The sequence below is a fragment of the Salvelinus sp. IW2-2015 genome, linkage group LG2 (genome assembly GCF_002910315.2).
Source record: "Salvelinus sp. IW2-2015 linkage group LG2, ASM291031v2, whole genome shotgun sequence".
Lineage (NCBI taxonomy): Eukaryota > Metazoa > Chordata > Actinopteri > Salmoniformes > Salmonidae > Salvelinus > Salvelinus sp. IW2-2015.
The window spans coordinates 1,221,294-1,238,496 of record NC_036839.1 but is presented as its reverse complement, the minus strand read 5'-3'; the positions used below and the strand labels follow the sequence as shown (position 1 = coordinate 1,238,496).

The 17,203-nt window shown below is 41.4% G+C and overlaps 1 protein-coding gene and 1 long non-coding RNA gene across 2 annotated transcripts in view; both read left to right on the top strand.

Annotated features, from left to right (window-relative positions):
- The window catches only part of LOC111973053 (dachshund homolog 1-like), a 270,959-nt gene that overhangs the window by 72,570 nt on the left and 181,186 nt on the right, over positions 1–17,203 (top strand).
- Positions 10,526–12,882, top strand: LOC139028666 (uncharacterized). The gene is made up of 2 exons (XR_011480881.1): positions 10,526–11,540; positions 11,666–12,882. It is a non-coding gene; the product is annotated as an uncharacterized lncRNA (long non-coding RNA).

Here is a 17,203-nt window from a genome sequence, read left to right as displayed (position 1 = left end):
ACTAAGGTGTATGTAATCTTCCGACTTCAAACGTACCTACTTATCCAAGTAACAAATATGGCCAATTGGGAACAAAACAATTAGCAAATACTTCAGTGTAATATGAGTGTTTTTATGCAATATGCTCAGTTAATACAATAAACTGATACCATTCATACTTTAACAATAAGGCCGACCTGAAAGTTTCTACATACTTAGAGGTAGACATTAAATACAATAAAGTGCCAATATTTTATTAACCAGCTTTCACCTCTATATCAGAGGAGTGCAGACTTTCCCAATGTTTCGTTTTGCGACTAAATTGCCAATTTGCTGACATTATCTAAAGAATAAATATTCCCACTAATTAAAGAAATGTCCCTGTATGATCTTGATAAGTTTTTTTTCCTCCTCCCGATTGCTCGACTGCTCTCTACTCTGAATGTGTCCCAAATGGCACCCTATGTACGTAGTTTACCACTTTCTACCAGAGCCCTATGGGCCTTGGTCAAAAGTAGTGCACTATTAAGGGAATAGGGTGCAATTTGGGAGTCAGATGGTCTCTTAGGAGTGCTTGTTACGGGCTCGGCTCGACAGAGGAAGTTTGGAAACTATTACATGCATATAATTTACACCAGGAAGATTCAGTCTGTTCTTTTGGCTCTGTTGACTCAGGTCCTATAAAATGGTGTTATTAAAAATGACACTGTTTGACTCGGTATCTGCTCCGCTGCTGCTCKTTTTAATGTAGATTAAAGAAGGTCACATGGCCCATCAAGCACTGGTCAAACGTAGTGCACTATATAGGGAACAGGATGCCATATGGGACGAAGCCAGTCATAGCGTATGGCAGATAACAGCTAGTCAGGTTAAGTGTTTAWACCCTAAATATATTGTATAAATGAGGTCTATATTTGTATACACATCTCTAGATCCTCTGTGTGAGTCCAGATGGTAATGTATTGTTGTGTTCAGTAATGTGGGGGTTCTAGCTCCGCAGAGTATTGAATGCTCTGGCTTTAAGAATGTATCAAACACGTGTGCTGTGTGAGTGTCACACGAGTTTGTAAGAGTTTAACATGTTGATCTGAAGTAAAGGCGTTCAGTAGAACTGCACAACAAGCCTCCGTGTATTGGTAACATTTATAACGCTATTTKCATATCTAACTAGTCCAAACAGTTGCACCAAACACCATTGAACAGCCAGTGTTGTACTTCATATTGTACATGTAAACCACAAATGGACACACACACCAGAGGTCAACCCACACTACGCTGAGGCATTTCCTCTTTGAAATTCATGTGTTTCTGTTAGTTGCTCAAGTAGTGCTCAATCTTACAGGCCACAGAGTGACACAATGGTCTACAATAGGTTTCCCAACAGAGCTCGAGCACAGCTTAGCTTAAGCACAGATAGCAGTCCTGGAATCACATTGAACTTAACACCGTGTGAGTGTGCATGCGTTTGCAACACAACGTAACACAACAAAAAGGCATCCCTTTCTCCATCCCTCCAGTCAGAACCACATTTGCCTCTTCTCTTGTTGTTTAGCCAATAGTCCTCCCTATCCCCCGGGCGACGCAAGGCAACAAGGACTCCTGGGTGCGACTTTATTAAAATCTGAAATGAGAGGTCAGACACGCGGTCGTTCCCCACACATGGCATAAGGCTGCTGGAGTCTCCCCTCCCCCTTCTCGGCACCGCGGCTCTGATGMCTTTCTCCATGAAAGTGTGTTTTCATTAAACCCCCAGAGGGGGACAACTGAGAAACCCCCTCAACTGGTCCTTTCGGCATCTGATGAAAATGTAATTCCTGATAGGTTCCTTTCTAGATGGAAGTCGCCGTGCTGCCGTCGCATCTATCAAGGCTTTTAATTAATGTGGTTGCCATGGCACTGTGTTGTCAGTATATGGCTCCGTGTTTATTAGAAAATAATGAATGACGGGTGAGAGTTGAGTGGGGTTGTGGATTTGTTCAAAGATGGCTTGTTTAGTGTATTTTATATTTTGAGATGTGAATWTTTTATTCGACACACTTGTTCCTCTAAGGGGTTGTAAAAAGGGATACTGTGTGTGTGTGTGTAACGATTAAGTGTGTGTTTGAGTATGCTTGAGTGTTTGTGTGTATTTCTGTTCAAATACAACTCTTTACTGTAGTTTTAAGGCAAATAATCTTGTGAAAAGGTACATGAAAGTGCTGTTATGAATGACATCTTTGAATTTTGGACTCTATTTCCAGTCTAATAACTGTACAATGTCATTGTCAGCCTCTTATGACGGGCACAGCCTTTTCTGACACACTTGCACCTTACTGTGTGTGTGTGTGTGTGTGTGTGTGTGTTCGTGTGTGCACGTATACCCATGTGTGACCCCCACCCCTGCTTCTAGAACTACATTTATCAGAGAGAGAAATAGTAGATGATAAAAGCTCAATCTACTGATTATCTCGTACCTAGAGTCTCCAAGACGTATCTGACCGAACATTACAATTTATACCGAGAGCACAACTTTTAGCTCCACCCTTCTCCCGCCGTCTGCACTCGCAAAAGTGTTGAGACTAATTTGTATGCCGTCCTCAACAGTGGTGTTTGGGCTAGGCTAGCTCAGAGCCCTCACAAAGCCTTTAATTGTGAGCTTTAACACTTTGCAATTAAAATCTCCCCTCGTCGCTCTAAGGACTGAATGAGCCCGGCTTTGATGTGCTTTAATCAGCCCGAGATGTATTGTATTTTAAGGAGCATAAAGATGCCAGATACATTTTGGATTTTAAATTGACACACTCTCCACCTTTGAAGATGATAGCGTTTCTGAAGTTTAAAGCTAGTTGAGTGCTCACTCAGTCCCTTGAAACCTTTCTTCTCCTCTTTTCTCTTCTCCTCTCATACATCCTCAAATCTTTATCTATCACTATCTCCCATTCTAAAGTGGACAAATAGGATTATAAAAAGAAAGGAGAACTTTATATACAGTATATTTTTTTAATAGTTCCAAGCACGATGCAGATTCGGCAGAGATTGACTAAATATCTTAGAGAAAGACCGTGACTGCATCAGATCAAATCAAGTTATTGGTCACATACACGTGTTTAGCAGATGTTATTGCGGGTGTAGCGAAATGCTTGTGTTTCTAGCTCCAACAGTGCAGTAATATCTAACAAGTAATATCTAACAATTTCACAACAATACACACAAATCTAAGTAAAGGAATGGAATTAAGAATTTATAAATATATTGACGAACAATGTCAGAGCGGCATAGACTAAGATACAGTAGAATATAATAGAATACAGTATATACAAATGAGATGAGTAATGCTAAATATATAAACATTATATAAGACACTTATTAAAGTGGCCAGTGATTTCAAGTCTATGTATATAGGCAGCAGCCTCTAATGTGCTAGTGATGGCTATTTAACAGTCTGATGTCCTTGAGATAGAAGCTGTTTTTCAGTCTCTCGGTCCTAGCTTTGATGCACCTGTACTGACCTGGCCTTCTGGATGATAGCAGGGTGAACAGGCAGTGGCTCGGGTGGTTGTTATCCTTGATGATCTTTTTGGCCTTCCTGTGACATCGGGTGCTGTAGGTGTGCTGGAGGGCAGGTAGTTTGCCCCCGGTGATGTGTTGGGCAGACGCACCACCCTCTGGMRAGCCCTGCGGTTGAGGGCGGTGCAGTTCCCGTACCAGGCAGTGATACAGCCCGACGGGATGCTCTCAATTGTGCCTCTGTAAAAGTTTGTGAGGGTTTTAGGTGCGCCTTCTTCACCACACTGTCTGTGTGGGTGGACCATTTCAGTTTTGTCAGTGATGTGTACGCCAAGGAACTTGAAGCTTTCACCTTCTTCACGGTGGTCCTGTCGATGTGGATAGGGATCGGGTGCTCCTTCTGCTGTTTCCTGAAGTCCACTTCATGATGACAGAAGTGAGTGCTACGGGGCGATAGTAATTTAGTTCAGTTACCTTTGCTTTCTTAGGTAAAGGAACAATGGTGGCCATCTTGAAGCACGTGGAGACAGCACACTGGGATAGGAAGAGAATGAATATGTCCGTAAACCCACCAGCCAGCTGGTCTGCACATGCTCCAGCTGGTGTGGCTTAGTAAAATGGCGCCCTTAAAGGGAGGGCAGCCGTGCTTCTAGACCTATCTGCCCTATCCCAAAAGATACAACGTAATGATTTGGTACCTTTTAAAAAAGTTCTTCCAATTTAGATACTGGTTGACATAGTTGATGTTATCCGTAGTGCTTTTCAAGTAAACTTACACACATATGCTGGCTGCCATGTTTCTTCTGCACATATAGAACATAATTTCGTATTACGGATTGGTACAATTTTTTTCCTATTGTACCATGAGTGTGTTGATTGTTTTCAATGATCATATTGACAATTTCTCCTCTTTTTAACCTCTCTCAACATCTTCACTTTCTTTTCCTTCACTCTCCTGTGAGATCTTTTCTTTTTGATATACATAAAACCTTTGGTCATGGGTGGGGGGGGGGGATACTTCATTGTCTTATTGGAGAAGTGAATGCATTTGTCTGTTTTGATTTAGAGCTGATCTGAAGCCAGTTTCTAGAGGACTTAACCCTGACTTCACAGCCAAGCAGCAATTAACCGTGTGTGTGTGTGTGTGTGTGTGTGTGCTCGCGCGTCTGTGTGTGCGTCTGTGTATGTGCTTGCGTGTGTGTACAGTTCCTAGAAACGGAACATTTCCGAGCAAGAACATTTGTGGGCGTAAGGATTGTTGTAATAGTGGAGCATCTCGGCTTTTGTTTTGTCCGTGTCAGATGGACAGTGTTTCCTCAAATAGAATTTGCCTTTAATGGCGAAGGTGCATTAAGATGGAAGAATTCAGATATGACGTCATTAGTTTTAGCACTACCCACAGAGTTCTTAACATGTGTTAAGTACAGTACCAGTCAAAGGTTTGGACACACCTACTCATTCAAGGGTTTTTCTTAATTTTTACTATTTTCTACATTGTAGAATAATAGTGAAGATATCAACACTATGAAATAACACATATGGAATCATGTAGTATCCAATGGAATCACTCTGCAGTCCAACTCATCACAAACCTTCTCAACTGGGTTGAGGTCGGGTTATTGTGGAGGCCAAGTCATCTGATGCAGCACTCCATCACTCTCTTTCTTAGTCAAACAGCCCTTACATAGCCTGGAGGTGTGTTGGGTCATTGTCCTGTTGAAAAACGAATGATAGTCCCACTAAACGGGCCTCCTGGCGCAGTGGTCTAGGGCACTGCATCGCAGCGCTAGCTGTGCCACCAGAGACTCTGGATTCGCGCCCAGGCTCTGTCGCAGCCGGCCACGACCGGGAGGTCCGTGGGGCGACGCACAATTGGCCTAGCGTCGTCCGGGTTAGGGAGGGTTTGGCTGGTAGGGATATCCTTGTCTCATCGCGCATCAGCGACTCCTGTGGCGGGCCGGGCGCAGTGCACGCTAACCAAGGTCGCCAGGTGTTTCCTCCGACACATTGGTGCAGCTGGCTTCCGGGTTGGATGCGCGCTGTGTTAAGAAGCAGTGCGGCTTGGTTGGGTTGTGTTTCGGGGGACRCATGGCTTTCGACCTTCGTCTCTCCCGAGCCGGTACGGGAGTTGTWGCAATGAGACAAGATAGTAACTACTAACAATTGGATACCACAAAATTGGGGAGAAAAAGGGGGTAAAAAAAAAAATAATACAAGATAGTGGGACTAAGCACAAACCAGATGGGATGGCGTATCGCTGCAGAATGCTGTGGTAGCCATGCTGGTTAAGTGTGCCTTGAATTCTAAATAAATCACTGACAGTGTCACCAGCAAAGCACCATCACACCTCCTCATCCATGCTTCACAATGTGAACCACACATGCTGAGATCATCTATTCACCCAGTCTGTGTCTCACAAAGACATGGCGGTTGCCACCAAAACCTCAAATTTAGACCATTAAAGGCATTGGTGTCCTTTAGTAGTGGTTTCTTTGCAACAATTTGACCATAAAGGCCTGGTTCACACACTCTCCTCTGAACAGTTGATATTGACATGTGTCTGTTACTTGAACTCTGTGAAGCATTTATTTGGGCTGCAATCTGAGGTGCAGTTAACTCTAATGAACTTATCCTCTGCAGCAGAGGTAACTCTGGGTCTTCCTTTCCTGTGGTGGTCCTCATGAGAGCCCGTTTCATCATAGCGTTTAATGGTTTTTGCAACTGCACTTGAAAAAACGTTCAAAGTTTTTGAAATTTTCTGGATTGACTGACTGCATGTCTTAAAGTAATGATGAACTGTCGCTTATTTTAGCTGTTCTTGCCCTGGTCTTTTATCAAATAGGGATATCTTCTGTATACCACCCCTACCTTGTCACAACACAACAGAACTGGTTGAGAGAATGCCAWRAGTGCCATGCATGTGTGTTTATGCATACCTACGAACTTGTGACTGTGTGTGTGTGTGTTTGTGAGGCAGGTCCAAACACACCAAGACAGTTGTGAAGAGGGCATTACAACACCTTTTCCCCCTTAGGAGACAGAAAAGATTTGGCATAGGCCCCCAGGTCGTCAAAAAGTCCTACAGCTGCACCACCGCGAGCATCCTGACCGGTTGCATCACTGCCTGGTATGGCAACTGCTCGTCCTCTGACCATAAGGAGCTATAGAGGGTAGTGTTGACGGCCCAGTACATCATTGGGGCTACGCTTCCTGACATCCTGGACCTCTATACCAGGCGGTGTCAGAGGAAGGCCCCAAAAAATAGTCAAAGACTCCAGTCACCCAAGTCATAGACTGTTCTCTCTGCTACAGCATGGCAAGCGGTACCGGAACGCCAAGTCTAGGACCAAAAGGCTCCTCAACAGCTTGTATCCCCAAGCCATAAGACTGCTGAACAATTAATCAAATGCCCACCTGGACAATTTACATGAACCCTCCCCCCACTTTGATTTTACACTGCTGCTACACGCTGTTTATTATCTATGCGGTGTCACTTTACAAATTCTCTCGACTAACCTGTAGCCCCGCACATTGACTCGGTACCGGGTACCCCCTCTATATAGCCTCGTTATTGTTATGTCATTTTCTTGCGTTTTTTTTTAGTTTTTTTTTGTAAATATTTTCTTCACTCTATTTCTTGAACTGCATTGTTTGTTTAGGGCTTGTAAGGAAGCATATTTGGCGCACGTGACAAATAACATTTGATATGCTTTTTCATCCACCTATACAGCAGGATAAAGGACACTGTGTTTCTGTTCATTACCATAGCAGTTTGGCCTCAAGGGTGAATGTGTTCAACAGGCCACATTGTCCTTTTTCCAATATACACTTAAACGGCATAAGATTGCAAATGTAAGCTCCGGAGAGACTGTCTGCTCCAGTGCTCAATGTTTAAATCATTTGGATCACTTGGATAGGTGAACACAATATAATCAAATATCTCTCCTTTTGAATATCTCCCTCCCACGCACACACATGGATGAAGCACACGCTCACATACCACACACGTGCACTTAAAAACAAAAAGTCCTTGAGAATATAGTCATTTAATTTTGCAGATAAGATTGTGGGTTCTATCACTTTAATTGTTTACATCATTTATAATCCCCCTTATTTTATTTATTTGTACTTCTACTTAAAAGCTATTTTTGCTCACATTTATAGCACATGTAGTTAATGTAGTTAACATTATTAATTTCCTCTTTCTGCAAGTGCTGGATTTTGGATCCACCATTCATTGTGATCGTAACTCCAACCCTCCGATGTCCACAGATTAACCAATCTTTCCCAGTATAATGCCATTTTGGTCATTTCCTTTTGCAATACATCCCTCCATTTTATTGTGATGTCATACGAGGGTCCTGAATCTCCTTATTTGTAAAGTTTAAACCAATATTGCCCTAGAAGTAAACACTTTACCCAAGAGTATAATGATATTTCCCATTGACTGATCATGGTTTATCCAGATATCCTAACAATACAGTTTGCAGATCCATCTGAACCCTGATATTATGACATAACCATTCCTGGACCTGACTTCAAAAGCGAGCCACCGATGGACAGTACCAGAAAATATGCTCTTTTGTTTCTGTTTCCTCGTGGCAGAGTCTGCACAAGGTTGATTGTTCAATTCCCCCATATATTGGGCATTCTTTTTGTAGCAAGTATTTTATATAATAGCTTAAATTGAAATGAACGGATTGATGTGTCCATTGTTGTTATATATATCAGTTCATAGACCCGATGCCAAGGTGTTGGGACATCAAATACCTGCTTCCAACTAACTTGAATTTTATACGGCATTGCTGTCACCCCTTTTGACTTTAAGTGAAACTGATACATTTTTCAATTTATGCTAATCACTTTAAGCCATTTATCTTTTTATTTTATTTTATGGGTGCCAGGCATACTAATTCTTTCATTTCTTCTTCAAGTAATTGTCTCTTCCAATTTTGTGGCATGAATTCTGAGCCAGTATGAGTTGGTTATGAGTTGGTTATAATTTTGTATTGAGCATACACCTCCAGACACTATTGTTAGTTGCTTGTGACAATTTTACCATCCCTGTTTACAATGTCCGTCATAAATGTTATACCTTTTCAAATATTTTGGTTCTCTCCATCAATACTTTGGAGTTAAGGCATATTATATGCTGTAATATTAGATATGCCTTTTCTTGAGGATGAACTTGTAGCCAACTCTGTATGACTTAATTGAAAAGGGAGGATACGTTAAACAGAGATCCATTGTCAATCTACCGAAAATGTACAATTTTAAATCGACAAAAGGCAAAGAGTAGCTTGCTAGATACAATTTCGGACAATGGAGACTAAGAGAGAGGTTTAATACATTAATATTTTTAACCCTCTAAAGTCCTTTTCATTATATAAATGTGCTCGTTTAACTTCTGGTTTGCCATTCCAAGTAAAGTTAAATATTTATTCACGCATAATTTGAAATAGGATTCTTCTGGAGTTGGTAGAGCCATTAATAAATATGTAAACTCCGATAACACTAGAGAATTAATCAGGGTAATCTTCCCATCAATAGATAGGTGTTTCTCTCTCCATTGTTTAAAGATTATATCTACACTGAACAAAAATATAAATGCAACTTGTTGGTCCCATCTTTAATGAGGTGAATTAAAAGATTCCAGAAATGTTTCATTCTCACATAAAGCTTATTTGTATCAAATTGTGAGCACACATTTTGTGAGCATTTTTCCTTTGCCAAGATAATCCATCCACCTGAAAGGAAAGAAGAAGCTAATTTAACAGCATGATCATTACACAGGTGCACCTTGTGCTGGGGACAATATAAGGCCACTAAATTGTGCAGTTGTGTCACACAACACAGTCCCACAGTCTCAAGTTGAGGGAGTGTGCAAATGGCATGCTGACTGCAGGAATGTCAACCAGACCTGTTGCCAGATAATTTCATGTTCATTTCTCTACAGCCTCCAATATCATTTTAGAGAATTTGTCAGTACGTCCAACCGGCCTCACGATTGAAGATCATGTGTAACCATGCCAGCTCAGAACCTCCACATCCGGCTTCTTCACCTGCGGGATTGTYTGAGACCAGCTACCCAGACAGCTGATGAAACTGACTGCACAAGCAAAGAATTTCTGCACAAACTGTCAGAAAATGTCTCAGGGATACTCATCTGTGTGCTCGTTGTCCTCACCAGGGTCTTGACCTGAGGTTCACCATCGTAAACCGACTTCAGTGGGCAAATGTTCACCTTCGATGGCCACTGGAGAAGTGTGCCCTTTACGGATGAATCCCGGTTTCAACTGTACCCGGCAGATGGCAGACAGTGTGTATGGCGTGGTGTGGATGAACAGTTTGCTGATGTGTGCCCCATGGTGGYAGTGGGGTTATGGTATGGGCAGGCATAAGCTATGGACAACAATTGCATTTATTGATGGCAATTTGAATGCACAGAAATACCGTGACGAGATCCTGAGGCCATTCATCCGCCGCCATCACCTCATGTTTCAGCATGACAATGCACGGCCCCATGTCGCAAGGATCTGTACACAATTCCAGGAAGCTGAAAATATCCCAGTTCTTTCTTGGCCTGCATTCTCAACAGATATGTCACCCATTGAGCATGTATGGGATGCTCTGAATCGACATATGCGACAATGTGTTCCAATTACCTCCAATATACAGCAACTTCGCACATCCATTGAAGAGGAGAGGAAATGGCACATATACAAAATCCATGTCTCAAWAAAGTGTCAATGCAGGTAGTTTGGGTAGCCATTTGATTAGCTATTTAGCAGTCATGTTTAGTAGTCTTATGTCTTCGTGGGTAGAAGCTGACCGAGTTTTGAAATCAGTTGAACACAATGGGCCAAACAAGCTGTGCAAACTAAACGGAAACGACCCAGGACGTCTTATTTAATGAAAGGGGTTGCAGTATGCCCTGAAGCTTTCATCCATATATACGGGTAAGAGGCTAGCTACAGTTTCAGATATTATACGTTTCTAATTTTGTCAGAAAGTTGTTTTCATTGCAAGTTAAGGCTTGCTGTTTACTAGCCATCTGGAGTTCAATGGCTGGCTTGCTAGCTAATGTTAACATTGAACCTAACTTATTTGGTTAACTTTAGCTATGACAATTGGTTTGTATTGCTAGTAGCGTTACTCAATGGATTGGGATTATAGTAAATGTTTTAGCTAGCTAATGTTAGTGTGACATGTCTAAACAAAAGACCACAAGTTAGCAAGCTAACGTTAGATGGCTGGCTTGCTAGCTAACATTAATTTACATGTATGAATTGTGTGTAACGTAAGTGATGTTTTCTCAGAATGCCATTTCGCATTGCTAGTGAACATTAACATTAACATGAACCTATTTTGTTAACTTTAGCTAGCTATGACAATAAATTTGTATTGCTAGTTAAAGCTTGCTGTTAGCTAGCCAGCTGATGTTAGATGGCTGGCTAGCTAGCTAACATTACGTGTATGTAGTGGTGTTATCTCAGAATGCCATTTTGCATCTATTGTATAATAATGCTAAAATATTTGTGTCTGGAATTTGTCTTTAAGCATCAGTAAAACACGCCTGACTCTCCTCCACAAGGAGAATGGTCTAATGCCCCATCAAAAAGAGAGCTGGCCCAAGCAAGCAAAGACAGCAGCTCAGTCACCAACTACATGCACCATTTTTTCTTTAACTACGAAGTTGGGGAAACACGTGTGGACCTGAATTGTGATAACTGTAGTGGCCAAAATAAGAACACGTTTGTGCTCTGGTATTGTGTCTGGCAGACCATGCACAAGCTCCACCACAGTCTGGACCTTCACTTCCTGATCACAGACCACACCAAGTTTGCCTCTGACTGATGCTTCGGCCTCATCAAGCAGTGCTTCAAAAAGACCAGAGTAAAAACTTTGTCTTAGATTGCTGGTGTTGTGAAGGACAGCACTGCGACAGGGGTCAACATCCCACAGCTGGTTGGACTGGAGGATGGTACGGTGCTGGTGGAAAGCTATGGCTGGCAACAACACCTGACTCCGTATTTCAGGCCGCTGCCACAGATCAAGCAGTACCAGCACTTCAGGTGAAAATAATTTTAATTTCATTGCATGAGGTTATTCTTCTTATCTAAACTTGGGAGGTGAATTGATGTTGTGCAGKGTTGTAATGTCTTTTGATTTTTTGTTGTTGTTATTCCCTGTTTTACAGCTTCGATGCTCTGGAGCCTGGTGGTGTTGTCACCAACGAGCTTTCGGACTGTCGGGACCAGGTTTCAGCTGCTGCGCAACGCTGACATCCTTCCTCCCATAGATGGTCTGCCTGTACAAGCACCACCTGGACTGGACACAGCTAGACAAACKTATCTTTTTGAGAAGATCAGGGCGTTTTTGCGACGAAGAGGCTATGGATGTCACATGCCCTGCACCAAAGTCAAGAGCAGGACAGGAACAGGCTCTCCGAATATAGATTCCCTTGTTCATGCGTGGTTTGGACGGACCGGTCATCAGCACTATCTGCAGTGTCTCTATTCACATGACTCCTAACACACACGCCATACGTTGCTGCTACTATTTGTGTATCCCACTGCTCAGCCACTTTACCTCTGATTGTATGCATATAACGAACTCATCTATCACTGATATCATTATTGATATTGTTCTTGTACATACTGTACATACTGTATTTATATTGACACTATCTATTTCTGATATTGCTATTATGCAAGTAACCATTTGGCTGTACCGTTTACACCTTCTGTAGAGACCCATCCACTCAACAAGACTTAGCAAAATATTGATATATAAAATGAATATTGATATGTGTGGTTGTAACATGATTTTGTGACAAACTACAACAATATCATGTGACCATATCAAGTGTCCACCACATAAAGAAATGGCGCATCCACGTTAATATATGGCTCATGCATCTGTTTATGTACTGTACATGTGCACCTCACTCAGGTTTCAACTCGGGTTGCATGGCCTTAATTTATGTATGGAATACTATGTGATAAGTGCATGTGTAACAGTATATAAAGTATGCTCATGTACTGGTGTGAAMGCATTTGGGCAGTGATCAAAGTACTTAAGTAAAAATACTTTAAAGTACTACTTAAGTATTTTGGGGGGGGGGGATCTGTACATTACTTTACTATTAATATTTTTGGCTACTTTTACTTCACTACATTCCGAAATAAAATAATGCACTTTTTACTCGATACATTTTCCCTGACACCCAAAAGTATTCGTTACATTTTTACAGGAAAATTGTSCAATTCACACACTTATCAAGAGAACATACCTACTTCATCTGATCTGGCAGACTCACTAAACAAATGCTTCGTTTGTAAATTATGTCTGAGTGTTGGAGTGTGCCCCTGGCTATCCATCAATAAAAAGATTGTACCGTCTGGTTTAATATAAGGAATTTGAAATGATTTATACTTTTACTCAAGTATGATAATTTACTACTTTTTCCACCACTGGATGTGGCTGGGGGTTATAACATTTCTCTCACATGACCCATCAGTTTCGACAAGTCTATCTGGGTAAGCGTCATCTAATATTTGTACAATATTTTTATCTGTACAATTTTTCCTTATTGTAGGCTACTACCACTTTTAGTCTTAATCTTTTCTACACTACTTACTGTTTAGCACATGACCTCAAATGTGAATCCTTAATGAGATGGGTGGGGCTGGCTTAAGAGGATGTGAACAATGCTGAATGGGTGTAGACAAAGGAGAGCTCTCCGGTAGGTACCAAAACATTCAAATGCCCTTTTCTCAAAAGTGAGTTTACAAGTGTATCAACTTTAAAAGCAGAATTACTTTCCTATTGTTCCTCAAAAATGCTGTGTATAGTATACCATGTTGTAGCTCTGAGTCTCTACTTTTACATTTTGCAACATAAGACCAAATCCAGGTGGTGAGTCACATATAAGGTCTCACAGTTGACAGTGCATGTCAGAACAGAAAACCAAGCCATGAGGTCAAAGGAATTGTCCGTAAAGCTCCGAGACAGGATTGTGTCGAGGCACAGATGTGGGGAAGGGTACCAAAATAAAATCTGAAGAATTGAAGGACCCCAAGAACACAGTGGCCTCCATTATTTTTAAATGGAAGAAGTTTGGAACCACCAAGATTCTTCCTAGAGCTGGCCACCCGGCCAAACTGAGCAATCGGGGGATAAGGGCCTTAGTCAGGGAGCTGACAAAGAACCCGGTGGTCACTCTGACCTGGCACCATCCCTACGGTGAAGCGTAGTGGTGGCAGCATCATGCTGTGGGGATGTTCTTCAACGTCAGGGACTGGGAGACTCAATTTGGCAATTTCTTTAGGGTTACAAACAAAAACGGTCTTCTTTTTGATATACAGACGTTCGGTTTAGTTTATTATGCGTGTTCCTTGGAATAGTCTAAATGGATTAAGGGATAGTTAACTATAGCCAATCAGATGGTTCCTTAGCCTGAAAGTAGTCTATGGGCCTGGAGTAACTGTAATCAATGGTTCAGAGTTGTTTAAATAGCCTGAATTAACTTGAGGGGATTTGGCCACCAACATTGAACTTCTTGTCTAATTGCCCCCATCACCCACATCGTTTTTTTGTTATCCATCTGACACCAAGATGTAAAAAAAAAAAGAAGTTAACTATCCCTTTAACATCTTCAATGTATTAAATTCAAACAGATCCCAACCCTGTTATGGGGTATACTTAAAAAAAAAAAAAGGAAAGTGATACTGAGATATTTTGGGAGATTATTGGTCAATTTTACCCAGAGTCAGATGAACTCATGAATACCATTTCTATGTCTCAGTGACCAGTTTGGAGAGTATTGAAGTAGCCTGCCATTAGTCATATTCTTTTTAAAATATCGTGACAATACCTGCACACTGCCAAATGCTAATTTGCAATCGATGAACATAAACCCACTCACCAGTTATCGTGGCCACTTTTTCAGGATCCAGTCCATATTTTTTCCCCATCTTCTCCCCTTTTAACTTTGCCACCTAGAATTGTTCAAATGAAATAAGTTCAATGTGTCATAAATAATTCTCCGATGTCATAATGACAGACAGATATCAACATTTGAGTTACGTCTGAAGATAATGATACTTACTGGCTTATCTGTACATTGCTACAAATAATATATACTGTACCACAGCCATTGTTGCTTAGAATTAGAATGTGTAGAAGGGAATTCCCATCTGAAACAGTGTTGGTTTGGGTGAACAGCAAGTAGCCTCTTTTTACAGGCGATGTATCTCCGACACAACTCCTGTTATCCTTATATGTTCATTCTGAGAAAGAGACCCCCCCCCAAATTTTCCAATGGAATTGAGCCTGAGAAAGTTCCCCCTCACCCCCAAGGTAGACACCCTCCTAGCTATGATCTAAGGGCCTATTCCCCTTCTAGTAATAATAATTATATGATCTATACACTCTCTGTACATACCCCTCAGGTTGCTTTTCAGAAACATGTCAACATCTAAAGCAGGGTTTCCCAATCTCGGTCCTGGGGTCCCCCTCGGTACCCGTTTTGGTTTTTGCCCTAGCACTACACAGCAAAACACCAGTTTAAACGTTAACAGTGAACAGTGAAGACTCTTCTCTTCACTGACAGAGTTCCTCTGTCCGGTATCTGTGTTCTTTTACCCATCTTAATCTTTTATTTTTATTGGCCAGTCTGAGATATGGCTTTTTCTTTGCAACTCTGCCTAGAATGCCAGCATCCCGGAGTTGCCTCTTCACTGTTGACGTTGAGACTGGTGTTTTGCGGGTACTATTTAATGAAGCTGCCAGTTGAGAACTTGTGAGGCATCTGTTTCTCAAACTAGACACTCTAATGTACTTGTCGTCTTGCTCAGTTGTGCACCAGGGCCTCCCACTCCTCTTTCTATTCTGGTTAGAGACAGTTTGCATTGTTCTGTGAAGGGAGTAGTACACAGCGTTGTACGAGATCTTCAGGTTCTTGGCAATGGAATAGCCTTCATTTCTCAGAGCAAGAATAGACTGATGAGTTTCAGAAGAAAGTTATTTGTTTCTGGCAAATTTGTAGCCTGTAATCGAACCCACAAATGCTGATGCTCCAGATACTCAACTAGTCTAAAGTTTTATTGATCTTTAATCATAACAACAGTTTTCAGCTGTGCTAACATAATTGCAAAAGGGTTTTCTAATGATCAATTAGCCTTTACAATGATAAACTTGGATTAGCTAACACAACATGCCATTGGAACACAGGAGTGATGGTTGCTGATAATGGGCCTCTGTACACCTATGTAGATATTCCATTTTTAAATTCAGCCGTTTCCAGCTACAATAGTCATTTACAACATTAACAATGTCTACGCTGTATTTCTGATCAATTTGATRTTATTTTAACGGACATAAAAATGTGCTTTTCTTTCAAAAACAAGGACATTTCTAAGTGACGCCAAACTTTTGAACGGAGGTGTACCTGTCGAACAGAACAAAGGAAAAGAGAGTAGGAGAAACGGTATAGTTGTCATAGGTGTGGATACGCAAACCGCTGTGGTCCCTCATCCCCTKSTGGTGGCAACAGGCATAAACAATTCCCAATGKAAATCCTTGGAGGACTCAGCCCAAAATAATGGTGGATTACAACCATATAGAGTTGTTGATTACGACAATATCTAAGCCATGTTTTATTATTACAGTGTAATGGGCAGCCACCACTATACTGTATGAAAATAAACATTCATACTTAGATAAGACTCTGTGTGTTTTCAAAACTTGTACTCCAAAAATGATGAACCCATAACAGTCTACACCATCTCAATCTAATCTCAAAATGAGATGGCAACATCTAAGGTAGATACAAAGATACGACAAAGTAGTCATAAGGTTGCCTAACACTAAATGCAGAAAGAAAATAAATCACCCCTACATCTTAGATTTATTTATTGTTTTTCGATATATGCCATGTAAAAAAAAAAAAGTTTTCTGGAACACATTTTTAAGCAATAAACGCATTRAACAAAAGAAAAACAAATGTTCTGAGTACATTTTTTCATGATGAAAATACATATCCGTATTATTATTTTTGTATTGGGGTGTGGGATTTATATATGTTATATTATATATGATCATGGCCTCCCGAGTGGCACAGCGGTCATAGGCACTGCATCACAGTGCTAGAGGCGTCACTACAGACCCAGGTTCGATCCCAGGCTGTATCACAACTGGCCGTGACCGGGAGTCCCATAGGGCGGCGCCACAATTGGCCCATCGCCGTCCGGGTTAGTGGAGGGTTCGGCCAGGGGGGCTTTACTTGGCTCATCGCACCCTAGCGACTCGTTGTGGCGGGATGGGCGCCTGCAGGCTGACCTCTGTCGTCAGGTGGACGGTGTTTCCTCCGAAACATTGGTGCGGCTGGAGTCTGCATTAAGCAGGCGGGTGTTAAGAAGCGTGGTTTGGTGGGTCATGTTTCGGAGGACGCAAAACTCAACCTTCACCTCTCAAGTACGTTGAGGAGTTGCAGCGGTGAGACAAGATCGAAAAAGGGGGTAAAATACACACACACAAAAAAATACAAATAATAAATAAATACAAATACAAATAAATATATGATCATATATTTTATAATAAATGTTATTTGATCTATAAGGCCATTATTGGCTATATATTACTTATGTATGGGCTGGTTGTTAATCTTGACACTCAAACCAGTATTTAATGTATTTTAATGTCTTTTGTATTGATAGAATTTGTCATGACCTCA